Source organism: Pongo abelii, chromosome 3 (assembly GCF_028885655.2).
Source record: "Pongo abelii isolate AG06213 chromosome 3, NHGRI_mPonAbe1-v2.0_pri, whole genome shotgun sequence".
Lineage (NCBI taxonomy): Eukaryota > Metazoa > Chordata > Mammalia > Primates > Hominidae > Pongo > Pongo abelii.
The window spans coordinates 61,774,699-61,799,661 of NC_071988.2; the positions used below are offsets into that span (position 1 = coordinate 61,774,699).

At 36.4% G+C, this 24,963-nt stretch overlaps 1 protein-coding gene and 1 pseudogene across 1 annotated transcript in view; both read left to right on the forward strand.

Moving 5' to 3' along the window:
- Positions 1-24,963, forward strand: part of LOC103889357 (putative uncharacterized protein FLJ46235) — a 381,099-nt pseudogene that overhangs the window by 285,993 nt on the left and 70,143 nt on the right.
- The window catches only part of LOC129058781 (uncharacterized), a 58,968-nt gene continuing 57,300 nt past the window's right edge, over positions 23,296-24,963 (forward strand). Inside the window, exon 1 of the transcript XR_010139853.1 lies at positions 23,296-24,510. The gene's annotated coding sequence lies outside the window, so the exon portion shown is untranslated. The remainder of the gene's footprint in view (positions 24,511-24,963) is intronic.

A 24,963-nucleotide genomic window follows, 5' to 3' on the forward strand; every position in this document is an offset into this window, starting at 1 on the left:
AAGAAATAGAGACAGAAGCCTTTCATGTATACTGGCTTCAAATACTGTGTTGAAGATTATAGCAAATACAATGGGTCAAGAAACTGCTACAAACTTTGGAAAAAAGTAGATGAAGTTTTTTCCACTATTGTTTTTATTCTTTTGATAGACTTGTTTATCTAGGAAAATGAGAATAAGTTGATTAATGAATTAACAGGATAAAATATAAATATAAAAATTATAATGCTCCTTAGTTTAAAAATAAAAATTAACAAAATGAAGTAGAAAGAAATTTCCATTTCTAATATTCATAAAATTATAACATAGTTTATCAGGATAAAAGAACAATATTACTTAATCTATGAAGGTTTATGAAAGCAAACAAATAAATGCCCATATGATATTTTTGAAAGTAAATCCAAAACATGAAAATTTCAACTCTCCCAAATTTAATGTGTTAGTTTAACATAATTCCAAGTAGGAAAGGCCATAACTCCAAGTAGGAAAAGCCATTTAGGAAAAGCCAAATTCCTCTGGAATTTAGTCCACTTGCATTTAAAGTTAATATTGTGATGTGTGAATTTGGTCCTGTCATTATGATGTTAGCTGGTTATTTTGCTCTTTAGTTGATGCAGTTTCTTCCTAGCCTTGATGGTCTTTACATTTTGGCATGTTTTTGCAGTGGCTGGTACCGGTTGTTCCTTTCTATGTTTAGTGCTTCCTTCAGGAGGTCTTTTTGGGCAGGCCTAGTGGTGACAAAATCTCTCAGCATTTGCTTGTCTGTAAAGTATTTTATTTCTCCTTCACTTATGAAGCTTAGTTTGGCTGGATATGAAATTCTGGGTTGAAAATTCTTTTCTTTAAGAATGTTGAATGTTGGAGCTTCTGCACAGCAAAAGAAACTACCATCAGAGTGAACAGGCAACCTACAAAATGGGAGAAAATTTTCACAACCTACTCATCTGACAAAGGGCTAATATCCAGAATCTACAATGAACTCAAGCAAATTTACAAGAAAAAAACAAACAACCCCATCAAAAAGTGGGTGAAGTATATGAATAGACACTTCTCAAAAGAAGACATTTATGCAGCCAAAAGACACATGAAAAAATGCTCATCATCACTGGCCATCAGAGAAATGCAAATCAAAACCACAATGTGATACCATCTCACACCAGTTAGAATGGCAATCATTAAAAAGTCAGGAAACAACAGGTGCTGGAGAGGATGTAGAGAAATAGGAACACTTTTACACTGTTGGTGGGACTGTAAACTAGTTCAACCGTTGTGGAAGTCAGTGTGGCGATTCCTCAGAGATCTAGAACTAGACATACCATTTGACCCAGCCATCCCATTAGTGGGTATATACCCAAAGGATTATAAATCATGCTGCTATAAATACACAAGCACACGTATGTTCATTGCGGCACTATTCACAATAGCAAAGACTTGGAACCAACCCAAATGTCCAACAACGATAGACTGGATTAAGAAAGTGTGGCACATATACACCATGGAACACTATGCAGCCACAAAAAATGATGAGTTCATGTCCTTTGTAGGGACATGGATGAAACCGGAAACCATCATTCTCAGCAAACTATCACAAGGACAAAAAACCAAACACCACATGTTCTCACTCATAGGTGGGAATTGAGCAACGAGAACACACGGACACAGGAAGGGGAACATCACACTCTGGGGCCTGTTGTGGGGTGGGGGAAGGGGGGAGGGATAGCATTAGGAGATATACCTAATGTTAAATGACGAGTTAATGGGTGCAGCACACCAACATGGCACATGTATACATATGTAACAAACCTGCACATTGTGCACATATACCCTAAAACTTAAAAGTGTAATAATAATAAAAAAATTTAAAAAGAAACTCAGACATTTGTCCCACCTTCCCCTGTTTTTAATAATGCTCGTTGTTTTGTTCCTACAGTGTCTGAGTATTAAGTATTTTCTAAAGAGACCTTTTGTGAATAAGACGGTTAACAAAAGAGTGAAAACATTACTTATCAAAATACTAATAAATATTTAAATATAAATATACTTATTCTTAAGTATATTTAAATATAAATATACTCATTCTTCAGTATATTTAAGTATAAATATACTCATTCTTCAGTATATTTAAATATAATTATACTCATTCTTCAGTATATTTAAATATATTTCAGTATATTTAAATATAATTATACTCGTTCTTCAGTATATTTAAATATAATTATACTCATTCTTCAGTATATTTAAGTATAAATATGCTCATTCTTCAGTATATTTTAATATAAATATACTCATTCTTCGGTATATTTAAATATAAATGTAGTCATTCTTCGGCATATTTAAATATAAATATACTCATTCTTTGGTATATTTAAATATAATTATACTCATTCTTCGGTATATTTAAATATAATTATACTCATTCTTCGGTATATTTAAATATAATTATACTCATTCTTCGGTATATTTAAATATAAATATGCTCATTCTTCGGTATATTTAAATATAAATATGCTCATTCTTCGGTATATTTAAATATAAATATGCTCATTCTTCGGTATATTTAAATATAAATATGCTCTTTCTTCGGTATATTTAAATATAAATATGCTCATTCTTAGGTATATTTAAATAGTTGATACAGTATTATATCTTCTAATTAGGTTTCTAACAATAATTTTAAAAACTATGACATGTTTTGTTCCCATTTTTTTTGTGGCTGAATCAAAATGTTGAGATTTATAACTGGGACCCCGCATTCTATAATGTCACGCTGACATATAAAGCAAAATTTTTTTAAATTTTACTTTAAGTTCTGGGACACATGTGCAGAACATGCAGGTTTATTACATAAGTATACATGTGCCATGGTGGTTTGCTGCACCAATTAATATGTCATCTAGGTTTTAAGCCCCACATGCATTAGGTATTTCTCCTAATGCTATCCCTCCCCCAGCCCTCCAACCCCCTGACAGGCCCTGGTGTGTGATGTTCCCCTTCCTGTGTCCATCTATTCTCATTGTTCAGCTCCCACTTATGAGTGAGAACATGTGGTGTTTGGTTTTCTGTTCCTGTGTTAGTTTGCTAAGAGTGATGGTTTCTGGCTTTATCCATGTCCCTGCAAAGGACACGAACTCATTCTTTTTTCATGGCTGCATAGTATTCCAAAATATATATGTGACACATTTTCTTTATTCAGTCTATCATTGATGGGCATTTGGGTTGGTTCCAAGTCTTTGCTATCATAAATAGTGTTGCAACAAACATATGTGTGCATGTGTCTTTAGAGTAGAATGATTTATAATCCTTTGGGTATATACCTAGTAATGGGATTGTTGGGTCAAATGGTATTTCTGGTTCTGGATCCTTGAGGAATCGCCACACTGTCTTCCACAATGGTTGAACTAATTTACACTCCTACCAACAGTGTGAAAACATTCCTATTTCTCCACATCCCCTTCAGTATCTGTTGTTTCCTGACTTTTTAATGATTGACATTCTAACTGGTGTGAGATGGTATCTCATTGTGGTTTTGATTTGCATTTCTCTAATGACCAGTGATCATTAGCTTTTTTTCATATGACAAACATATCTTATAACTAGGTTTAATTCTAGTCCAGTATGCTTTTTGTTATAATATGTTAGTTAAAGCTCAGACAGGAAATGCAATTCTATTTTGGGGAATTAAAATTAGTGATGTGGTGGTCACAAAGATGTGGGAAAACTTTTAGGATAGTAGAAGCCATTGTCCTTAGTAAGGTGTACAAAGAATTTTCGACCTGTTTTTTTTTTTATTTGATTTTCAACTATTTTCTCTACATTGTCATTTTAGCCCATTGCTATGTCAACCAGCTTCAGCTTGCCCTGTGGGGGAAAAAAGCCTATTAAAGAAATTCTTTACAAGAAGAATTGATATCTCTGTGTATATGAATGTAACACTTTCAGAAGACTGCACTGAAAGCAACTATATTTACAAGGCTTATCTGTCCTCTGTGTGTGTGCGCTGTGTGTGTGTGTGTACTTATCTTAGTGTTGTTAATGTTGTTTCTCATTCAGAGCCTTGTGAAATGGGACTGCTATACACATTTTAAGTTAATATCAAAACACACCCACAATGCTTTTGGTGAAATTGTTTCATGTTGCCAAGCATACATATGTCAAAAATCTCTCCTATTTATCAAAACAGATACTGTAGTTACAGTAATCATTGAAGTAGCTGGCTATGTATGCCATTCACCTTCATAGGAATCAGAGGGATTGTAAGAATGAACTTGAGAACTGCATAATGCTTGCCATCCAGGAACTAGGGTTAGGATTGGAATAAGTAATGTGTGTAGAAAGTGCCAGCCAAAGAGAAGGGAATCACTCACTATGCATGAGTCCTGGGGAAGATCAGAGCACTCATAAAAGGCATTTGAGTTAGATCTTAAAGAATTTGTTTACTATATTTAACCATATTGATCTTGAGAACAATTCCTTTGTATTTCTTCCTCAGAAATGAACTAAAGCAGATAAAGTCTTTATAACCTATGTTTTCAAGTATATGAAATTACTATATCATAGTCTGAGACCAAGTGTACAAATATGAAAAGTGGAGACACAAAGCAATTTTCCACTTACTGCAAGTCAGAAGCAATATCTGTCTCGATTATCATGAGATTTTACTTGAAAATGACCTCATCTTTTTGTACTTTCATGTATGGTAGACCTAGCTTGAAAATCATTGTATAGACAATACATTTTCCTTATATTGTTGCACAGATCACTGGCAATTTTGCATCATTGAATGCAACATTGTATATCAAAAATTTGCATATGTAAATTAAATATATCACTGCACACACGGCAGACAAATTTGTATATATTGTTTTGCATCTATTTGTATATACCATTGACATTATCGCCTGTTTAATAATAGATTTTGTTAATGCACAGATAATATGTACATTTCTTTTTTGCTATTCTGCATTTTTTTCCAGTGATGTCTTTTAGAGCTGAGCCTCTGCCCCAGAAAGTAATGAAGCTTCAGTAAGAGTCCCTGAGGCAGATGGCATGGAGATGTTATTTGCATCCCTAATTATTTGGTTAATAAACAATAAACTATATTTAGTTACTAGTTAGAAGATTTTCATTTTGTAAATGTGCCTCTGACCCTTTTCTTTCTTAAGTGAATGAAACAGTAATAAATATCTAAAGCTTTTTTTGCACAAAATGCTAGATAGAGACTAGGTTTTGAGAATCTATTTTTAAATTCACTTAACGTTACCCACTTAGCTAAAAGCCAATATGTGAGCTAAAGGAATATCCTGCTGTAATCAGTTACATCTAAATTCTTAACATTTCTACTTTGAATTGTGGATCCTCTCAGCCAGCTTCCCAGGTCCCTTTGAAGCAGGCCTATGCCAAGATTCCACACCTCTCATGGGGAACTAAGGAAGTCCATTCTCATTCCCAGCTCATCAGAATACCCTGTCCACTCACTCTGCTGACCCACATAAGCTGATTGTTCCCTGATGTATGGAGAAGTGATTGTGATAATGTTCACAGGAGGGGATGTGCTAATGCATGAGTAATAACTGGAGCCTAGTAAAACTTATTGAGACAGAATTCTAAGCAGAATTCCACACTCCTTTCCTAGTGTGGTCCACTCTGAGTGCTAGAGTTTTAACACAATCCAAGGATTTCTCCAAGGTAATTGTTAATGACTTAATTTTATGAGGATTTTATTTATGTAAACAATCAAATAATTTTTAAGAATGAATGAATATATGAATATATACAGAGAGAGAGAGAGAGACTTGAGTAAGAATATCTGCATAAAATAAATTAAGCCAAGAATAAAATCTAGAATAAATACAGTAACTGCTCTGGAGGAGTCTTCTAATTCTGCTTTACTGGAGATACAATGAGAACCACTAACACTTTTTTTTTTTTGAGACAAAGGCTCACTCTTGTCACACAGGCTGGAGTGCAATGGCACGATCTCAGCTCACTGCAACCTTTGCCTCCCCAGTTCAAGTGATTCTCCTGTCTCAGCCTCCCCAGTAGCTGGGATTACAGGTGCCTGCCACCTCTCCCAGCTAAATTCTGTATTTGAACTCCTGCCCTCAGGCCATCCGCCCAACTCGTACTCCCAAGACTCAACATTTTGTGCTTCGTTATATCATATTTTCTATTTAGTAGAATTGTTTCTTTAAATTTTCAATTAAATCTTATATTTAAAACAAATTATATTACACCTACTATTTGAGTTCCTGAAAAGATTATACATGTTAAAAAGATCATACAGTTTTTAAATGAAAAAAATTAGCACCACTAACTACATCAGTATTAATTCAAAAATATATATTTTCAATTAAAACTCAGAATAATGCTGGTGTATAAAATATATTATAAACGAATACTCATATATGTATATTAGAACATGTCTTTTAAAATGGTATTAAAATATGCTAATAAATATGCATGATGTTTATAGATTTCTTATGTTGAAATACAGACAATATTTAAAGTAAATAGCATACAATTTTACAATACAATCGTATGCAAATATGATTATATACAACATTGATATTGATTATGTCTGTCACTGCTACAAAAAAGTTTTTTAAATACAGACTTTAAAAATTTGTTGGATAGCATATCATGTTGGTAGGTTTTTTGTGTGTTTATATTATTTTAAAGCTAAATGGCTAATGTGGAATAATAAGTTTTAAAAAATGATTCATAATTTACTGTCAACTTATGTTGGTATATACGTCATGTTTATTTTTATTTTTTTGTACTCTCAAGGTACTAAAAAGCACATCAGCTATCTAAATATTTTTATTGAAGTGCTGCAGAAATTGAAATCGTTTCTACTCCTGGACAGTAAAATATCACCTGTTTTTGGTTAGTTAATTGAACTAGTAATTATTCTTGAACATGTGGGTTGGTTGTTTTCTGCCTGAAATAATTACCCAATGAAGCTTGCACTAGGGCTATCAGCAGGAAGCTAACAATTGGGCTGTTGGTGAGAAGAATGTACATAACACTTCTGTGTCTGCTGCCAGATGGAGAAGCAGATGCGTGTGTAACACATGCAAAACTAACTACATGATCTAAAATCTGCTCACTACCCATTATCAACAAGGTCAAGTTTTCTGGAAATCAAATTTATCCAACCAACAGATTACTTAAAATTAGATAACAACAGGTTTTCATTAATAAGTCTATATTTTTACCTGCAAATCCTATTTGAGCCAAATAGTATATTTATTTCCTGTTACTAAAATGTGTACTAATGCTAATTTTTATAAATTTATATAATTAATCAGGTAGTTACTAAAAAGAAAATGAGGTTACTTCTCAGTGTTTCTTTTATATGTCTTTTCCAGAGTAAAGATTTAAAAATTAATTAAATAATTAAATTTGGCAAAAATATTTCCCTTAAGTGTGGTGGAGATTTTAGTTTGAAGACAAATTTACATTTGTACTATGTAGACCTGTGTATACATGAGCATATAAACACACATGCATATGATTTATTAAAATTACTGCACTCTGCTATCCTAGAGAAAGAAGTTCAAATTTTTCCAACATATTTGCTTAATATACTCATTGGGATTTTAATCTTAATTACATGATTCGTATAAAAACATTATTTAATGTTTAACATTAGCATAAAACATTAATTAATTAGTGTTACTCAAAGCAAAGTGCACTTATTTCAGATAATCCCTAGTTACGCATCAAGTTTTCCTTACGTGTTTGTCATTACAAAGGAAAAAATAAACTATCAAAGAATATGTTCATGTCACTAACTCAGAAAGGGAAGTTAATCATAACACTCAGATAATAACACTCAAAAAGCACATATGTACCTTCCCAGTAAACCTGGAAAGGAAAATCCAGATAGTTACATGCAAGGTCTGCTTGCCTGAAGGTAGTAGCTGCTAGAGCCATTCTAGTAGGAACACTTAGCTAGTAATTTGGTTAACTGCTGGTGGTTGAGTGTGATCTAACATGAGAACAAATAATCTCATGCTCAACCACCAACTAGCATGGGTTTTACTTCCAGGAGCCCCACCAGTTACTTGTTGTGAGGATCTAAGAAAGATCTTCTCATGGCTTTGACAAGTGGGTGGGTGTGGGAGGAGCAATTCTTCTGGAATATGCCCAGAGCCTTCTCCATTAACAAAAGCCTCCTCTCCAGTTCTTTACCAGAGCCTTACAGAGCTGCATAAAAGCATTTTTCCCACTCCAGGCCTCTACAGGCTTCTTGTCTTACCTAACTGGGAGGGAAGCAAAACAAAATAAGAAGAACAGCTGCAAAGTTCAGAGGCCAAAGACACAAACTCACTAAATGAGACTTAATCATAAGATTATAGAATGTTCCTCCTTCATTCCATACTCTACCACAACACCAATAGAGTTTCACTGTAATGATATTGAATTGTAGGCAAAGGACCTGCAAGATGTATACTCTCTCTGAGAAGATGTCCATAGAGGAACCCAAAGTCAAGAGGGGAGATTGAACAAGGACACTGTAGGGATTTGAAGTATCAGGCATCTGTAGCGATGGTAATCATTAAACAAATTCAGGCTCCTATTCAAATACATGCAATTTCTCACAGTAGATGATTTTTTTTTTGGTTACTCTTATTCAATACCACATGTTCAACTTTCAACAAAAAATTACAATAAACACAGAAAAGCAAGGGCAAAAAAGTATGAAGATGGAAAGCAAGCATCAGAACCAGACTCGGATATGACACCAATGTTGAAATTACCAAGTAGGGAATTTGCAATAATTGTGATGATATGTTAAGGACTCTAGTGATTAAAGTAGACAACATGAAAGAACAGATAGGTAATATAAGAAGAGAGATGAAAGTTCTGAAAAAGAATCACAAATAAATATTGGAAGTAAAAAACACTATAATAATAGTGAAGAATGACTGGATGGACTCACAAGTACATGTGACACTGCTGAGGAAAGCATCACTGAGCTTAAGATAGATCAATAAAAACTTCTCATTTTAAAACGCAGAGATAAAAAAATGCAGAAGAGATCATCCAAGACCTGTAAAAAATTTCCAAACGACGTAACATGCACCTAGTTAGGATGCCAGAAAAATAAGAAAGAGGAAATGAAAAGGAAGAAATATTTGAAGTAACAATGTCAGAGAACAATTCAAAGGTAATAACAGACCAAATCACAGATACAGAAAGCTAAGAAACAACTACGATTAAAACACAAACACACAAACAAATAACTATACCTAGACAAACAATATTCAGACTACAGAAAACTAAGGTAGAGTTTATGTAACTTTTCTTTCTTTGCCATAAAAGTTAAGAAGTTATCAGTTTAATATAATGTGTTATAACTGTAAGGTTTTGTTGTAAACTTTGTGGTAACCACAAAACAGAAACCTACAATAGATAGACTTAAAATAAATAGCCCAGAATCAAAAAGTACCACTAGAAAAAAAATCACTTAATCACAAAGGAAGACAATAAGAGAGGAAGAAAGAAAGCATTATAAAGCAACCAGAAAACAGGGAGGAAAATGGCAGTAGTAACACTTAATCTACCCATAATAACTTTGAATATAAATGAATTAAATTATCCTATTAAAAGACATAGAGTGATTGAATAGATAAAAAGACAAGACCCATCTATACGCTGCGTAAAGTACTCACTTCACCTCTAAAGACATGCACAGACTGAATACGAAAGGAGGGAAAAAAGAGTAGAACCAGCTATATTTATATCAGACAAAATAGACTTTAAGTGAAGAACAGTTAAAAGTAAAAGAAGGGCATAATAGAATAATAAAGGGGTCAATACAGCAAGAGTATAAAACTCAACATCCCACTGTCAGTCATAGACAGATAATTCAGACAGCAAATCAATGAAGAAACATTGGAGTTAAACTTCACTGTAGACCAAATGGACCTAATAGACTTTTACAAATATTCCATCCAACAACTACAGAATACATGTTTTTCTCAATAGCACATAGGACATTTTCCAGAATAAACAATATGTTAGGTCACAAGATAAGTCTTAACAATTTTTTTTAATTAAAATAATATCAAACATCTTTTCTGGCCACAACAAAATAAAACTGGAAACCAATAACAGAAGGAACATTGGAACTGGTACAAATCCATAGAAATTAAATTAAATAATATGTTACTGAACAATAATTAGGTCAATGAAGAAATTAGAAACTTGTTGAGAAAAATAAAAATTGAAACACAGCATATCCAAACATATAGGATACAGCACAAGCAGTTCTAAAAGGAAAGTTTATAGAAATAAATACGCACATCAAAAAAGCAGAAAGACTTCACATAAACAACCTAATGATACACCCAAAGGAACCAGAACAGCAAAAACCAACTAAACTCAAAATGAATAAGACTGAAAGAAACAAATACTATAGAAGAAATAAATAAAATTGAGGCTAAAAAAAAAAAAAAAAGTCAAATCAAAAAGTTGGTATTTGAAAAAAAAAAAACAACAAAATAAACCTTTAGCTGGAACGAAGAAAAAAGAGACATTACAACTGATACTATAGAAATGGAAAGGACTATTAGAGCCTATTATGAACAACTATATGCCAACAAATTTGAAAGCCTAGAAAAACTAAATTCCTGAACACATATGACCTATGAAGATTGAATCATGAGGAAATAGAAAATCTGAACAGACTAATAAAGAGTAACAAAATGGAAGCAGTAATGAAAAGTCGTATATAAAAAAGACCAAAGGTGGATAGTTTCACTGCTAACAATCATGTACATTTAACAAAATTCAACATCTATTTATGATAAAAACTCCCAGTATACTAAGTATAGTAGGAACATACCTGAAAACAATAAAACCACATATGACAAACCCACAGCTAACATCATACTAGACAGGGAAAAATTGAAAGCCTTTCTGGTAGGATCTGAAAGACAAGGATGCCCACTTTCACTACTTTTATTCAACATAGTATTGGATGTCCTAGCCAGAGCAGTTGGGCTAGGGGAAAAAAAAAGAACATCAAAATTGGAAAGAAAGAAGTCATATTAGCCTTGTTCACAGGCAACATGATCCTACATTTAGAAAAACCTAAAGACTGATAAATGAATTTAGTAAAGTTGCAGATAGTAAAGAAATACAAACATCAATCACATTTCTATACATCAACAGTAAAGAATCTGAAAAATAAATCAAGAAAGCAATCTTGTTTACAATAGCTATTGAAAATAATAAAATACCTAAGGAAAAAAATAATAAAAGAAGTGAAAGATCTGTGCAAGAAAAACTATTAAACACTGATGAAAGAAATTAAAAGGGAAATTAAAAAATAGAAAAATATCTTATGCTCATGTAGTGAAAGAATTAACATTGTTGAAATGTCCATATAACCCAAAGTGATTTACAGATTGAGTGAAGACCCTATTAAAATGCCAATGGCATTTTTCACATAAATAAAATAAGTAACCATAAAATTTGTATGGAATTACAAAAGTCATCAAATGGCCAAATCAATCCTGAGGAAGAACAAAGTTAGAGGCATCAGCTTACCAGACTTCAAAGTATACTACAAAGCTACAGTAACTAAAACAGCATGGTATTGGCATAAAAGCAGACATATAGACCAATGGAACAGAGCAGTTAATTCAGAAATAAATACACACATTTACAGCCAACTCATTTTTGACAAAGGTTCCCAGAACATATATTTGGGAAAGAACAGTCTCTTCAATAAATAGTGCTGGCATATGCAAAAGAAACTAGACTCCTAGTTCTTGCTATATACAAAAATCAAATAGAAAATGGATTAAAGACTTAAGTGTAAGTCTTGCAAATGGGAAACTACTAGAAGGAAACTTTGGGGAAACACTTCAAAACATTAGTTTGGGCAAATATTTTTTTATAACAGCTGAAAAGCATAAGCAACAATAGCAAAAATAGGCAAATGGGATTACTTCAAGCTAAAAAGTTTCTGCACAACAAAGGAAGAAATCAACAAGATGAAGAGACAATGTACAGAGTGGGACAAAACGTTTGCAAATTATCTATCTGACAAAGGCTTCATAACCAGAATATACAAGGAACTCAAACAACTCAATAGCAAAAATAAATAAATAAATAAAATTAAAAATAAACAATTTTAAAATGCACAAATTACCTGAAAATACATTTTACAAAAGAAGACATACAAATGGACAAAAGATGTATTAAACAATATTCAACATTTCTAATCATTAGGGACATGCAAATCAAAACCTTAATGACATATCATGTAACCCCAGTTAGGATAGCTATTACCAAAAGGACAGAAAATAAGAAATGTTGACAAGAATGAAAAGAAAAAAGAATGCTCATATGCCATTGGTGGGATTGTAAATTAGTACACCATAATGGAAAATAGCATGAAGCTTCCTCAAAAATTAAAAAAAAAAAATTACCATAAAATTCAACAACCTAACTCCTGGGTATATATCCAAAAGAAAGGAAATCAGTATATTAGAGAGACATCTGTACTTCCATGTTTATTTATTACAGCCCTATTTATAATAGCCAAGATGTGGAAGCAACTTGTGTTCATCACCAGTTGAATGAATAAAGAAAAATGTTTTATATATATATATAAAATGAAATATTATTCAGCCGTAGAAAAGAAAGAAATGCTGTTATTTGTAGCAACATAGAACTGGTGGGCATTATGTAAATGAAATAAGCCAGGCATTGAAAGATGAATATCACATGTTCTCATTCATATGTGGGAATTAAAAAAAATTATCTCATGAAAGTAGAGATTATAATGATAGTTACCAGCAGTTGAAAAGAATAGGGAGGAGGAGTAATAAAGAGAGTTGTTTAATGGGTCCAAAAATACACTTAGTAAAGTGTTCAACAGCACAGTAGGGTGACAATAGTTAACAATAATTTCTTGTGTATTTTAAAATAGCTGTAAGAGAAGATTTGGAATGCTGTAAACACAAAGAAATAGTAAATGTTTGAGATGATAGATATCCTAAATACCCAGGTTTTATCACAATATATTGTATGCATGTATCAAAATATCACATGTATCCCATAAAAAATGTACAATTATGATGTATGAACGAAAAACTGTGCCCTTCATAGGTAAAAAAGATACTAAGACATTTCCAGATAAGCAAAAGCTGAGGCCATTTGTTACCACCAGGCCTTCCCTGAGAGGAATGCTTAAGGGAGTCCTGCAGGGTAAAATGAAAGGACACTAGAGAGTGACTAGAAGCCATATAAAGAAGTAAAAAATTTCAATAGAGGTAAATACATGGGCAACTATAAAAGCAACATTATTTTAACAATAGTTTGTAACATCACTTCTTCTACATGATTTAAAAGACTGATACAGATGGGTGCAGTGGCTTACACCCATAATCCCAGCATTTTGGGAGGCTGGGGCAGGCAGGTCACTTGAGAAGGGGGTTAGTGACGAGCCTGGGCAACATGGCAAAACCCCATTTCTACTAAAAATACAAAAATTAGCTGGGCGTGGTGGCGGGTGCCTGTAATCCCAGCTACTCAGGAGGCCATGGCACGATAATTGCTTGACCTGGGAGGCAGAGGTTGCAGAGAGCCGAGATCATGCCACTTCACTCCAGCCTGGGCCACATAGTAAGACTCTGTCTCAAAATAAAAGATTTAAAAAAAACTAATACTTTAGAAAAATAATTACTCTAAATTCTAGTAGGATTATAAATTTTAACTCCATATTTTGTTTTCTACATAATTTAAGTGACTTATGCATTTAAAAATATTCTTAGTTTATGTTTTGGGTGACGTCAACAACTGAAAGGGGAGGGGACAGAGCAGAACAGACAAAAAACCAGAGTTGTTGTATGTTATTGAAGTTAAGCTTGTATACATTTGAGATAGAGTGATAACTCTAGAATGTTAAACATAATCACAAATTTGTATGTTCAAGTTTCCTGCTGGTATCATGTCTATTCTGTATGAAGAACTTCCGTTAATTTTTTAAAATTTTTAATTTTTTTAAATTTTACTTTAAGTTCTGGGATACATGTGCTGAATGTGGTGGTTTGTTATATAGGTATACATGTGCCATGGTGGTTTGCTGCACCTATCAACCCATCGTCTAGGCTTTAAGCCCCACATGCATTAGGCATTTGTCCTAATGCTTTCCCTCCCCTTGACCTCACCCACGACAGGCCCAGTGTGTGATGTTCCCCTCCCTGTGTCCATGTGTTCTCATTTTTCAGCTCCCACTTATGAGTGAGAACATGCGGTGTTTGGTTTTCTGTTCCTGTGTTAGTTTGCTGAGAGTGACGGCTTCCAGCTTCATCCATGTCCCTGCAAAGGACATGAACTCATTCTTTTTTAAGGCTGTATAGTATTCCTTGGTGTATATGTGCCATATTTTCTTTATCCAGTCTATCAGTGATGGGCATTTGGGTTGATTCCAAGTCTTTGCTATAGTGCTGGCATAAACATACGTGTGCATGTGTCTTTATAGCAGAATGATTTATAATCCTTTGTGTATATACCCAGTAATGGGATTGCTGAGTAATAATTCTTTAAAACAAGTCTGCTCACTAAAGATTCTCTGAGTTTTCTTCCAGCAGAGAATGTTTTAATTACCCTTTACTCCTGAAAAATATTTTGTGCTGGATATAGAGTTATGGGTTGAGAGTTCTATTTTGTTTTTCTTTGAGTACTTTAAAATACTATGCTAATTCCTTCTGGCCTACATACTTTTAAATGATGAGTCCACAGAAATTCAAATAATTGGACCCCTACAGCGAATATGTCATTTTCCTTTGGCTGTCTTTAAAACTGTCTTATTGCTAAATTTTCACCAGTTTGATTGTGATGTGTCTGCATGTACAGTTTTGGGCCCCTTCAGCTTCTGGAGTATGTGAGATTATGCCTTGCCCAAACTTAGAAATATTTCCTCATACTTAACTTTTTTTCAGTCCTACATTGTTTTCCTCTCCTTCTGGGACTCTGAGACACAAATTTCACAGCATTTGCTATGGTTCCGTAGCTCATTTTTATTCAATATGTTTTGTCTGTGTTGTTCAATTGAATACTTTCTGTTGACTTCTCTTCAATCTGACTGACTCATTCCTCCTGCTTTCTGTTACTGAGTTTATTTAATGAGTTATTTTTTATTTTAGTTGTATTTTTTCAGTTCTAAATTTTTTTCCTCTTTATACCTATTTTAATTACTTTTTCTATTTTGACGTTTGTTTTCAGGACTGCTTGGGCAAACATTTTTGTAAAAAATTAAAGTCTGTGTAAGGTATTGCCAACATCTCTGTCTATTTGGGGTATCCATTATCTTTTCCCATGCAAGTGGAGATTGTCATGGTTCTATTCCGTGGCTGTGATTCCAACGGCAATTCAGTTTTTAGGCTGTGCTGTTATCTCTCTTCCACCACGCGTGCTACCCAGTGGTCAGCCTTACCTCTGTGTGGAGGTCTATCTGCTACCACAGTTTTCAGTGTCTATTGTATTCTAATTAGGGACATAGTCACACATGGGCAGCTTGTGTTGAGCCTAAGAATTCATAAACAGCCTCGCTTTCCCAAGATCTTCTCTCTGCTGTCTCCTAGCACTGTCTAGTTGGCTGGAGGCTAATGAAAAAGTTAAATATTCTAAAACCATCACTGCTTTTTTTTTTTTTTTTTTTTGAGACAGAGTCTTGCTCTGTTGCCCAGGCTGGAGTGCAATGGCACGATGTCAGCTCACTGTAACCTTCACCTCCCAGGTTCAAGCAATTCTCCTGCCTCAGCCTCCCAAGTAGCTGGGATTACAGGCGTCCACCACCATCCCCAGCTAATTTTTGTATTCTTAGTAGAGACGGGGTTTCACCATGTTGGCCAGGCTGGCTAAAACCATCACTCCTGTGATTGTCCTGTAATTTTTGAAGAAAAAACAAAGGAAGAAAAAGAATCAATGGGTTTGGCCCCACTCTGAGAGCCACGGCTCCATCTCACAGAAGAAATTTCAACTCCTATGGCATTGCTGCCTCTACAGTTGGCTACTTTTGTTGCCATCTCGCTCCCAGCTTAAGGTGGCCTGGGGCATGGAATATAAGTAAGTGAAAACGTGAAAAATTTTCCCAAATCTTTCTGAGCCTAGAAGTCTCCATTTTTAACTCCTCGAGCCAGAACTAGAGAGTTTCTCTCTCTGTGTGTATCACAGTGCTCACTTCTCAGTTCCAGGGTAGTGAATACCCAAGGAACAACAACAAAAAAAAGTCAAATTAGCTGCCATTTCTTTAGTATTTTGAATTTTGGTGCTTCTCCTGACTCTACCTACTTATATTTGTGTTAGCAAGACCTCAAATAGTTATTCCACATATTTTAACTAGGTTTTCTAGATGTAGTGTTTTCTGGATGTAGTGGGAGAGAAATGTCGATGCATGTTTGCTTTATTTTACACAGAATGTGTACTTCTGGTTCAATCATTTCTTTAAGAAAAAACTTTTTTAAAAGTTTTATGAAATCCAATCTGTATGTTTAAAATTGATATCATTCTTCTAAGTCACAATATAAACAAGTTCTTTATCCTATATAATAGTTCTTGGCATTCCCATGTTCTTATGGGAGAAGATATTTCAAATCACAACTACGAAAGACACAAGAGGCTTGTTTTAGTCACCAAATTGTAAATTTCTCTGATACTTTACAACTCTTCTCAACTTTAGTTTCTCTTTGCAACAGTTCTCATTTGCAATAGATGACCTAGCTTAATGAGAGGCACAATTTCACCGACTGTGAGTTTATGTTTTGTTTTGTTTTTTAATCATTCTCTTGAGGTAACTTTATTTTTCTCTACATTTCCACCTCTTACAGAGAAAGTTTCTTAAACTTAATCTGCCTAAGATTTTGATTCCTTCCCTAATGCCTACCTTGGCCCCCCAATATGTGATTATTATCGTTTCACCATATCTTCCTTGTTATCCCTGTCACAGAATCCTTGGGCTGTCACTTCACGAGCTAGAAACCTCTGTGGCCAGCAGCATGTCTGCCTGAGTAATTGATTGTGCCCCTGGGCTTGTTATGTCCACTCATCCCAGCAGGCTGTGCTCGGCTTGTGCTACCAGCCAGAATCACATACCTGTCAAGGGTGTGCCAGGCACGTAGTGGAGAGGAGTGTGTGGGCAAGCAAGCGCATGGTCTGGCTACTGTGCACAGTGGGGTGGGCAGCTACAGGTGCTGGCACAGGTACCAGTTCTGTGCCAAGCTGTGTGCCTGGACCAGATGTATTGCACGTGGTTTCCACTGTGGGCACCCATGTCTGGATGAGGAGAATGCGGTGGCACCTGGAAGTTTGGAGATGCCAGGAGCTGCAGAGCCCAAAGAGAGTGTCACAGGCCTAGCTTGGGGGGCTCCTAGGTCTAGGCAACCTGAAGGGCTAAAGCTCTTCTCTCCTTCTCTTCATCTACAATGTGGCAAGCAGGGGGCATGTTTCAGGCCTGTTTGTGTTACAGCTCTTTTAGTCCTGCCATTTAGGAGTTCCCGAGTCCTTGTCCCACATCCAGGAAGAATGAGGTACACAGACAACTGGAGTGAAGGGTAAGCAAGGTGTAGAGGAGCTTCATTGAGTGGCAGAACAGTTCTCAGGAGAGCCAAAGCAGGTAGCTCCTTTCCACAGGCAGGTCATGCTGATGAGCGTCCAGCTCTCAGCAAACAGAAGACCCACAGTGGGTAGCTCCTTTCTGCAGGCAGGTCCTTCTGACTGGCTGAGGAGGTGCCAAATGGGTAGCTCCTTCCCGCAGCTGGTAGTCCCCTCTGTGTGAGTCTGGCTGGGTCTGGGGGTTTTTATGGGCTCAGAAGGTAGGAAGTGCCTGCTGATTGGTCCATGGGCAGCCATGGCTGGGCACAAAAAAAGCACCATAAGTGGCTGACTTACCCGGAACTGACAGCTTGGCTCTGGGCTTCAGGCCATCCCTGGCTGGAAGGTGGGGCTTCACCAAGGATCCATGCCTTTCCATCCAGGAACGTTTCTGCCTCCTGCTGCCATTAATCATGTCATTCATGGGGCCCAGGCTGTTTGTGCCAAGGGAGTCCAGAAGGCCTGTGCAGAGCCATCCTCAGCGCCCCCTTGACTGCCCTCTTGTGCTCGTCGGTGCCAAATTCCAGAGAAAGCCAAGGCTGCAGGGGGCTGGCATGTCAGTGCCTCCTCAAGCACACACCTGGCCAGGTTGGGACAGCACCCATGCTTGGCTTTAACTTTGCTCCGAAATCACAGTGGGTGCTGGGAGTTGGGGAGAGACAAGGCAGTGGCAGCAGACACTTCTGAGCCTGTGAGGGAAGCGGGGCTTCCCAGGCCCTTGAGAGCACAGGAATGCTCGGGTCCTTAAGTTGGCAGCCATAGCTAGGGGGCTGCAGCTGTACCCAGGAGTGCAGGGCTCCACCTGCCAACTTGGAAAGTGTCAGGGCTCCCACCTGCTCCAGGCTCCCTCCAACTCCACGGGGCATGCAGCGCCGGCCACACCTCCCCAGCTGCAGCAGGAATCCCCACAGAGGCTGCTCCAGATGGGACACCACTGCTGTCAATCATATATGTTTAAGTTTCTTTCTTTCTATCTATCTATCTATCTATCTATCTATCTATCTATCTATCTATCTATCCATCTATCTGACTGTCTGTTTCTCTATCTGATGTATCTTGAGATAGACATAGAGAGATCTTAACCTCTACATCTCTACTGTCATTTAGCTAATTTTCTATGCAGAAAATTCTAACAAAACCTTTATTTATTCAACGATCTCAGCTGTTATCTACCAGCTAAGAACTTTTCTAATCTTGATCCTCCAAATTCCATGATATTAAAACCAAATATAAATTACTTAGCTCCCAAATTTCATTTTCAGAGAAAAAGAAACTGTTATTTTTTTTTTTTATTTTTTTTTTTTGTGAGACGAAGTCTGGCTGTGTTGCCCAGGCTGGAGTGCAGTGGCGCAATCTCGGCTGACTGCAAGCTCCACCTCCTGGGTTCACATCATTCTCCTGCCTCAGCCTCCCGAGTAGCTGGGACTACAGGCGCCCAACACCACGCCCGGCTAATTTTTTTGTATTTTTAGTAGAGATGGAGTTTCACTGTGTTAGCCAGGATAGTCTCGATCTCCTGACGTCGTGATCCGCCCGCCTCGGCCTCCCAAAGTGCTGGGATTACAGGCTTGAGCCACTGCACCCAGCCAACTCTTACCTCTTGGTGTTTAATTTTATGTCATATATGTTCCATGTTATTGCTCTTACACCTCTTCTGGGTAAAATTTTCTTAGAATATTTATCTTTTCTTGGCTTCTACCAGTTTATTATTCATATTTGAGAAGTGTCTTTGTGTATAAAGTTATATAGAAATCTGTGAAACTATGAAAATAACTATGAATATAAAAGCAGACAGGTGCAGTGGCTCAGGCGTGGAGGCTGGCGCCTGTAATTCAGCTACGTGAGAGACTGAGGCAGGAGAATTACTTGAAGCTGGGAGGTGGAGGTTGCAGTGAGCCGAGATCGCACCACTGCACTCCAGCCTGGGCTAGAGAGTGGGACTCTGTCTTAAAAAGAAAAAGAGAGGAGAAGAGAGGAGAGGAGAGGAGGGGAGGGGAGAGGAGGAGAGGGGAGGGGAGGAGAGGGGAGGGGAGTGGAGGGAAGAGGGGAGACGGGAGGGGAGGGGGGGAGAGGGGAGGGGAGGGGGGAGACGGGAGGGGAGGGGAGCATACAAGGAGAGGAGAGGAGGGGAGGGAAGGGGAGGGGAGGGGAGGGGAGGGGAGTATACAAGCATCCAGTTCTTTCTTATGCCCCTTCCCCCACAGGTTCAGAAGTGCCTTCTGTATGACTATAAATTTTAAAGGAGATTACTTCTTTCCTTTTTTCTTAGTTGAAGCCAAATCTTTATTTTTTAGTACCCCATTCCTTCTTATTCTACTAATCATGAAGTCTAGTCTAGCTATTTGATTTATTTCTTTATTATAGATAAGAAGCTTTCTAAAAAATATTCTTACTGCATGTTTAGGACATCATATTTTAAGTTCTAATTTGTAATTAGCTTTCACATTAGATCCCCTGTTACATACACAGACATATAGTAATTAGAGATAAGTAGTTAAACTGTTAAATGAATTGTTGAAAACTACATGCTCCTACTTATAAGTTCAGTAGTATTCGTAAATAAATAATGTGGACAATAAAGTCCTATAAACAAAGAAATAAATGTATACATATATATTTTTTCCTATTCAAACAGATTTGGGACAGTATCTGTTCCTGAGGGAGACACTAAGGCTCAGACAAATAGTGTCTTCATATTTTGCCATTATAAATATTTTGGTATCAAAAATTATTTAAACTTATTATTACTTTATAAAGAAAAAAAGTTGCTCTTAAAGTTCCTCTCTTTAAACTATGTGAGATGAAAACTGCAGTATTTGCATTTCTGCAAATCTGGTCAGAATCAGCACATTAATTTTGCTAGTTTTGCTGGCTGCGCATAATTTTTGTGCCACTATTAATTTTGTAGGTATATGCAATGAGGTTGTTCTTTGCTTGGCTTTGAAAACTACATTCATTTGGTATACATTTTTAAAAGATGTGTTGTGAAAGAGAATACATTTAAAGGAAACAGAAATATAAGTTAAAAAAAAATTATGTACAATTACCCTAAGTTAACCTTGACTGTAATAAGAGTAATATAATACAAAAAAAAGTACTAATCATTAAATATTTAAAACTTCATAGGAAAAATATGAAAGTAGCAAGGCTTATCTTGTTTACTGCTATTACCTCTATACAGAGAAGAAATAACTGGTACATTATAAGTGGTCAATAAATATTTGGTAAATGAAAGAAAAATGAATTAGCAATATTTATAAAAATAATGTATTTCTTAAATATAAAAATAGGTATTAAGATATTCATACATACATTAAAAACTAACTCAGTGACTATTATTTAATCACAATATCAAATAAAGCAAAATATTTGAGGTTCAGAACATTATTCCCAACGGAAAATAAAGCTATTTTATTTTACAATTTAAGAACTAATTCAATTTTAATTTTTGGAACTTAGGAATTGAATATAGTAAAATAAATAATTCTAGATCTGAGCCTTGTTTAGAGATGAGTGCCCATAATAATCAGACTTTTGATGTTTTTGAAGATATACTTTGTGTAAATACAAGAGTAGAAAATATTGAATTCTTAAATAGTATACTTGGCTGCCAAGCGAAATGAGTTCTCTGGACTATATTGAAATCAATATTTTCAGAAATGTGTTCAGGAGAAAGTGTCAAATATTTTTAAAACTATATGCAATATAAACTATTTCTATACAATCTGTGGACCTAATTAGTGTTAAAAAAAAAAAAGGTCAACGATGAAGACTGAGGAGAATTGACAGAAATGAAATAAGACAAATAATTAAAATCCCAGAAGGGCACATGTTTCAGGGAACACATCTATTTCTTAATAAAGTTGAACTTATTGATAGAGAAAGATGAGAAATTGATTGACAAGAAGGGAACCAAAGCCCTATATTAATCCCTAGAATTCACAGAGGGATGGAGAGACATCCACGTTGACTTGTCAAAGCCAGCACTGACAATAGTAGTCATATTTTTAAGCTTTTTCTACTACAAGTCCCTACAGAAATCACCTAAATACTGCAAATTAACAACACAATGATAATTTCTCATACTTAGTACAATTACAATATAAATACAAAGTCAAGCTTTTTAATTTTTGAATATGTGGTTAAATCATTTAGTTGAAAATTACTTTTTTAATTCTTCATGTACAAATGCTTTTTGTAAAAGTCTTATACAAACAAATTTTCTGATTTTCTTAGTAATTACTTATTGTTTGACGAATTTTTGTAAATAAATTTGCATTGTAAGGTTTAGGTGACTTCTAGCCAAATACATTATAAAGTGTGTGTGTGTGGGTGGGTGTGTGAATGGTTCAGCCTCAGTAAATGGGAAACAAACCAAATAGAATTTTAAGTTGTGGCAATATTTGAAGGAATACCTGAGTTAATAGAATATCTTAATTCTTAGATTCTATGTTTATAATTTTATAAACATCTGGTAACAAATTTTAAAACTAATCAGTCTTTCCGTTGCTTTCTGTCTTAGTATGTTTAGTGCTGCTATTAAAAAAAATACCTGAGGCTAGTTAATTTATAAAGAAAAGTTTATTTGGCTTTTCTGTATTCTGTAGGCTAGAAGATTGGACATCAGGTGAAAGCCTCAGGTTGCTCTCACTCGTGCAGGATGTTTAAGCCAGCATGTGCAGAGATCATATGGTGAGAGAGAAAGCAAGAGAGAGAGAGAGCAGGGAAGTGCCAGGCTCTCTTTAACAACCTGTTCTCAAGGGAAGTAATAGAATGAGAACACACCTCTTACTGTGAGAAAGGCATCAAGCCATTCATGGGAGATCTGTCACAAACCTCCCACAAGGTTCCACCTCCAACACTGGGGATCAAATTTCAACATGAGGTTTTGGAAACAAATATCCAAACTGTAGAATTTTCAATTGGTAAAGCATTCTCTTCTGAAACCTAAAAAACTCCTCATCAACATTTTCACCAGTCATGTTTTTAGTAGCCACACAATTTTAGGGATCTCACACTAAATTAAAAAGTATTGTTATAGTTCCGGTCAGGCAGAGAGCGCGGAGAGACGCAGAACGCAGCCCGCTCCTCCAGGACCCTCCAGGCCCTCCGGCCCCGGGCCGGCGGGTGAACTGGGGGGCCCCAGGACAGGCCGAGCCCTCTGTCCTGCAGATACCTGAGGCCTCTGCTGTGGCTGCCCACTGGCTGTGCTCAGGCCTTGAAGCCGCAGCGAACCTCTCTTTCCCACCCCACCTCGGTGACTGATGGCGGCCGTGGCGTCTCCCAGCCCGGACCCCGCTGGCCGCAGGGTCTCCCGACCCAAGCCTGCCCGGCTTGGACGAAACCCCCGCAGAGCCGCCGGGACGCAGCGCCTTTGGGCAGCGCTGGGCGTGGTGGGCCAGGAAGTATGGCGGCCGCTCGAACGCCGCGCGGCGGAGGCCATTAAGGCGTGGAGGGCCCGGGAAGGCGGCCTAGGGACGCAAGCAGTCTCGGCCGCCTCTTTAGGCCACGGAGCCGCGCAGATCCGGTTCCCGGGTGACCACTCTGTCGCCATTGGGCGAGACCTACCTAGTCCTGACGACAACGGACAAAGGCCTTAAGGGGCCTGGAAGGTGAGCGAGGTTGCGAACGACGACGGGTGGAACGGTTAGCGGCCATCGGGCGGTTGGTCTTAGTTCTCCCAGACTTTGCTGTCGGAAGAGAGAAATGGTAGAATGACAGGCCACTTTTGGCCCGTTGGAAATGCCCACCACCCTCTGGGAAGATTTACTGGCCGATTATGGAAGGCCTGTGTATATAATATGAAAAAGCTGCTCTCAACTCCACCCCAACCTTTTAATTCTCATTTGTTTAAAAGAAATCATAGAAAATACATGTCTTCTGGAGATGACTTTTGGAAATGGAGTTAAGACGGCCTCTGGAAGCGATACGTCCACGTTTGTTAAGTGGGTTAGATGACATGGAGCTGGAAGACCTGAGAAGGAAGAGAAGAAGGTTCTATGCTAGACTGGTCATATTTAGAAGACATTTTCATATTCTATCCATTGTTTCGTGTGCATTTGATTCCTCACTACTGTGTATATAGTTGACAATGTTAAGCTTTTTTGAGATGTTTATTCTTTTTAGATGTTCTGAAGTGCCTGATATGTTAAAATTAGAGGTAGCAAAATCACATTTTGTAAATACCTTTTTGTTGCAATTCATAGGAAATGTTTTTTGGGGGGAATGGCCAAATCACCTGTTGAGTAATACTCATTGTGTTTGTGCAGTGGTTCAGGGGAGGACAGAGGAGGGGGAGGTGCAGAGAGCTTTATGCCATCCTGTTTACAGCGAGGCAAGATGAATCATTCTCTCTCTGCATTTTGTTTTACTTATCTGCGTATATAGTGTACATAAAGGACAGACGAGTCCTAATTGACAACATCTAGTCTTTCTGGATGTTAAAGAGGTTGCCAGTGTATGACAAAAGTAGAGTTAGTAAACTAATATATTTTGTACATTTTGTTTTACAAGTCCTAGGAAAGATTGTCTTCTGAAAATTTGATGTCTTCTGGGTTGATGGAGATGGGAAGGGTTCTAGGCCAGAATGTTCACATTTGGAAGACTCTTTCAAATTATAACTGTTGTTACATGTTTGCAGTTTATTCAAGACTGCTGTATACATAGTAGACAAATTAACTCCTTACTTGAAACATCTAGTCTATCTAGATGTTTAGAAGTGCCCGATGTATGTTAAATGTAGAGGTAGTAAAATACCACTTTGTAAATATCTTTTTGTTAAAATTCATAGGAAATACTTTTGGAAATTGAATTGTGAAGCCACCTTTGTGAGCAGTATAGTAATGTCTATACTTGTTCAACGGTTTAGAGGAGGTGGGAGGGAAGAAATTGCAAAAGGTAATATACTAGTGTGTTCATACTTGGACATTTTCAGACACCATTTTTCTATATGTTTTGTGCATTTTGTTTTGCTCTGTATATAGTGTATATAATGGACAAATAGTCCTAATTTTTCAACATCTAGTCTCTAGATGTTAAACAGGTTGCCAGTGTATGACGAAGTAGTAAAATTAGCATATTTTGTAAAAAAAAAAAAGTATTGTTATACATTCATTTTCATTAATGGTAATCCTCTTTTCATTATCCTTGCATGTTATTCTGATTTTTCTCTCACTAAGAAATGTGCTAAAACTGTATTTTCATAACTGTAATTTCCATTGCTTCAAATAATAATTTGGTGAATACTACATCAAATCACTAATCTTTATTTTATTATGAAATTAGGAAAGAAATCCAATTATAACTAAGTGGGCTTGATCTTTTCTTCAATGTTTAGAAATGTGTGTGTAT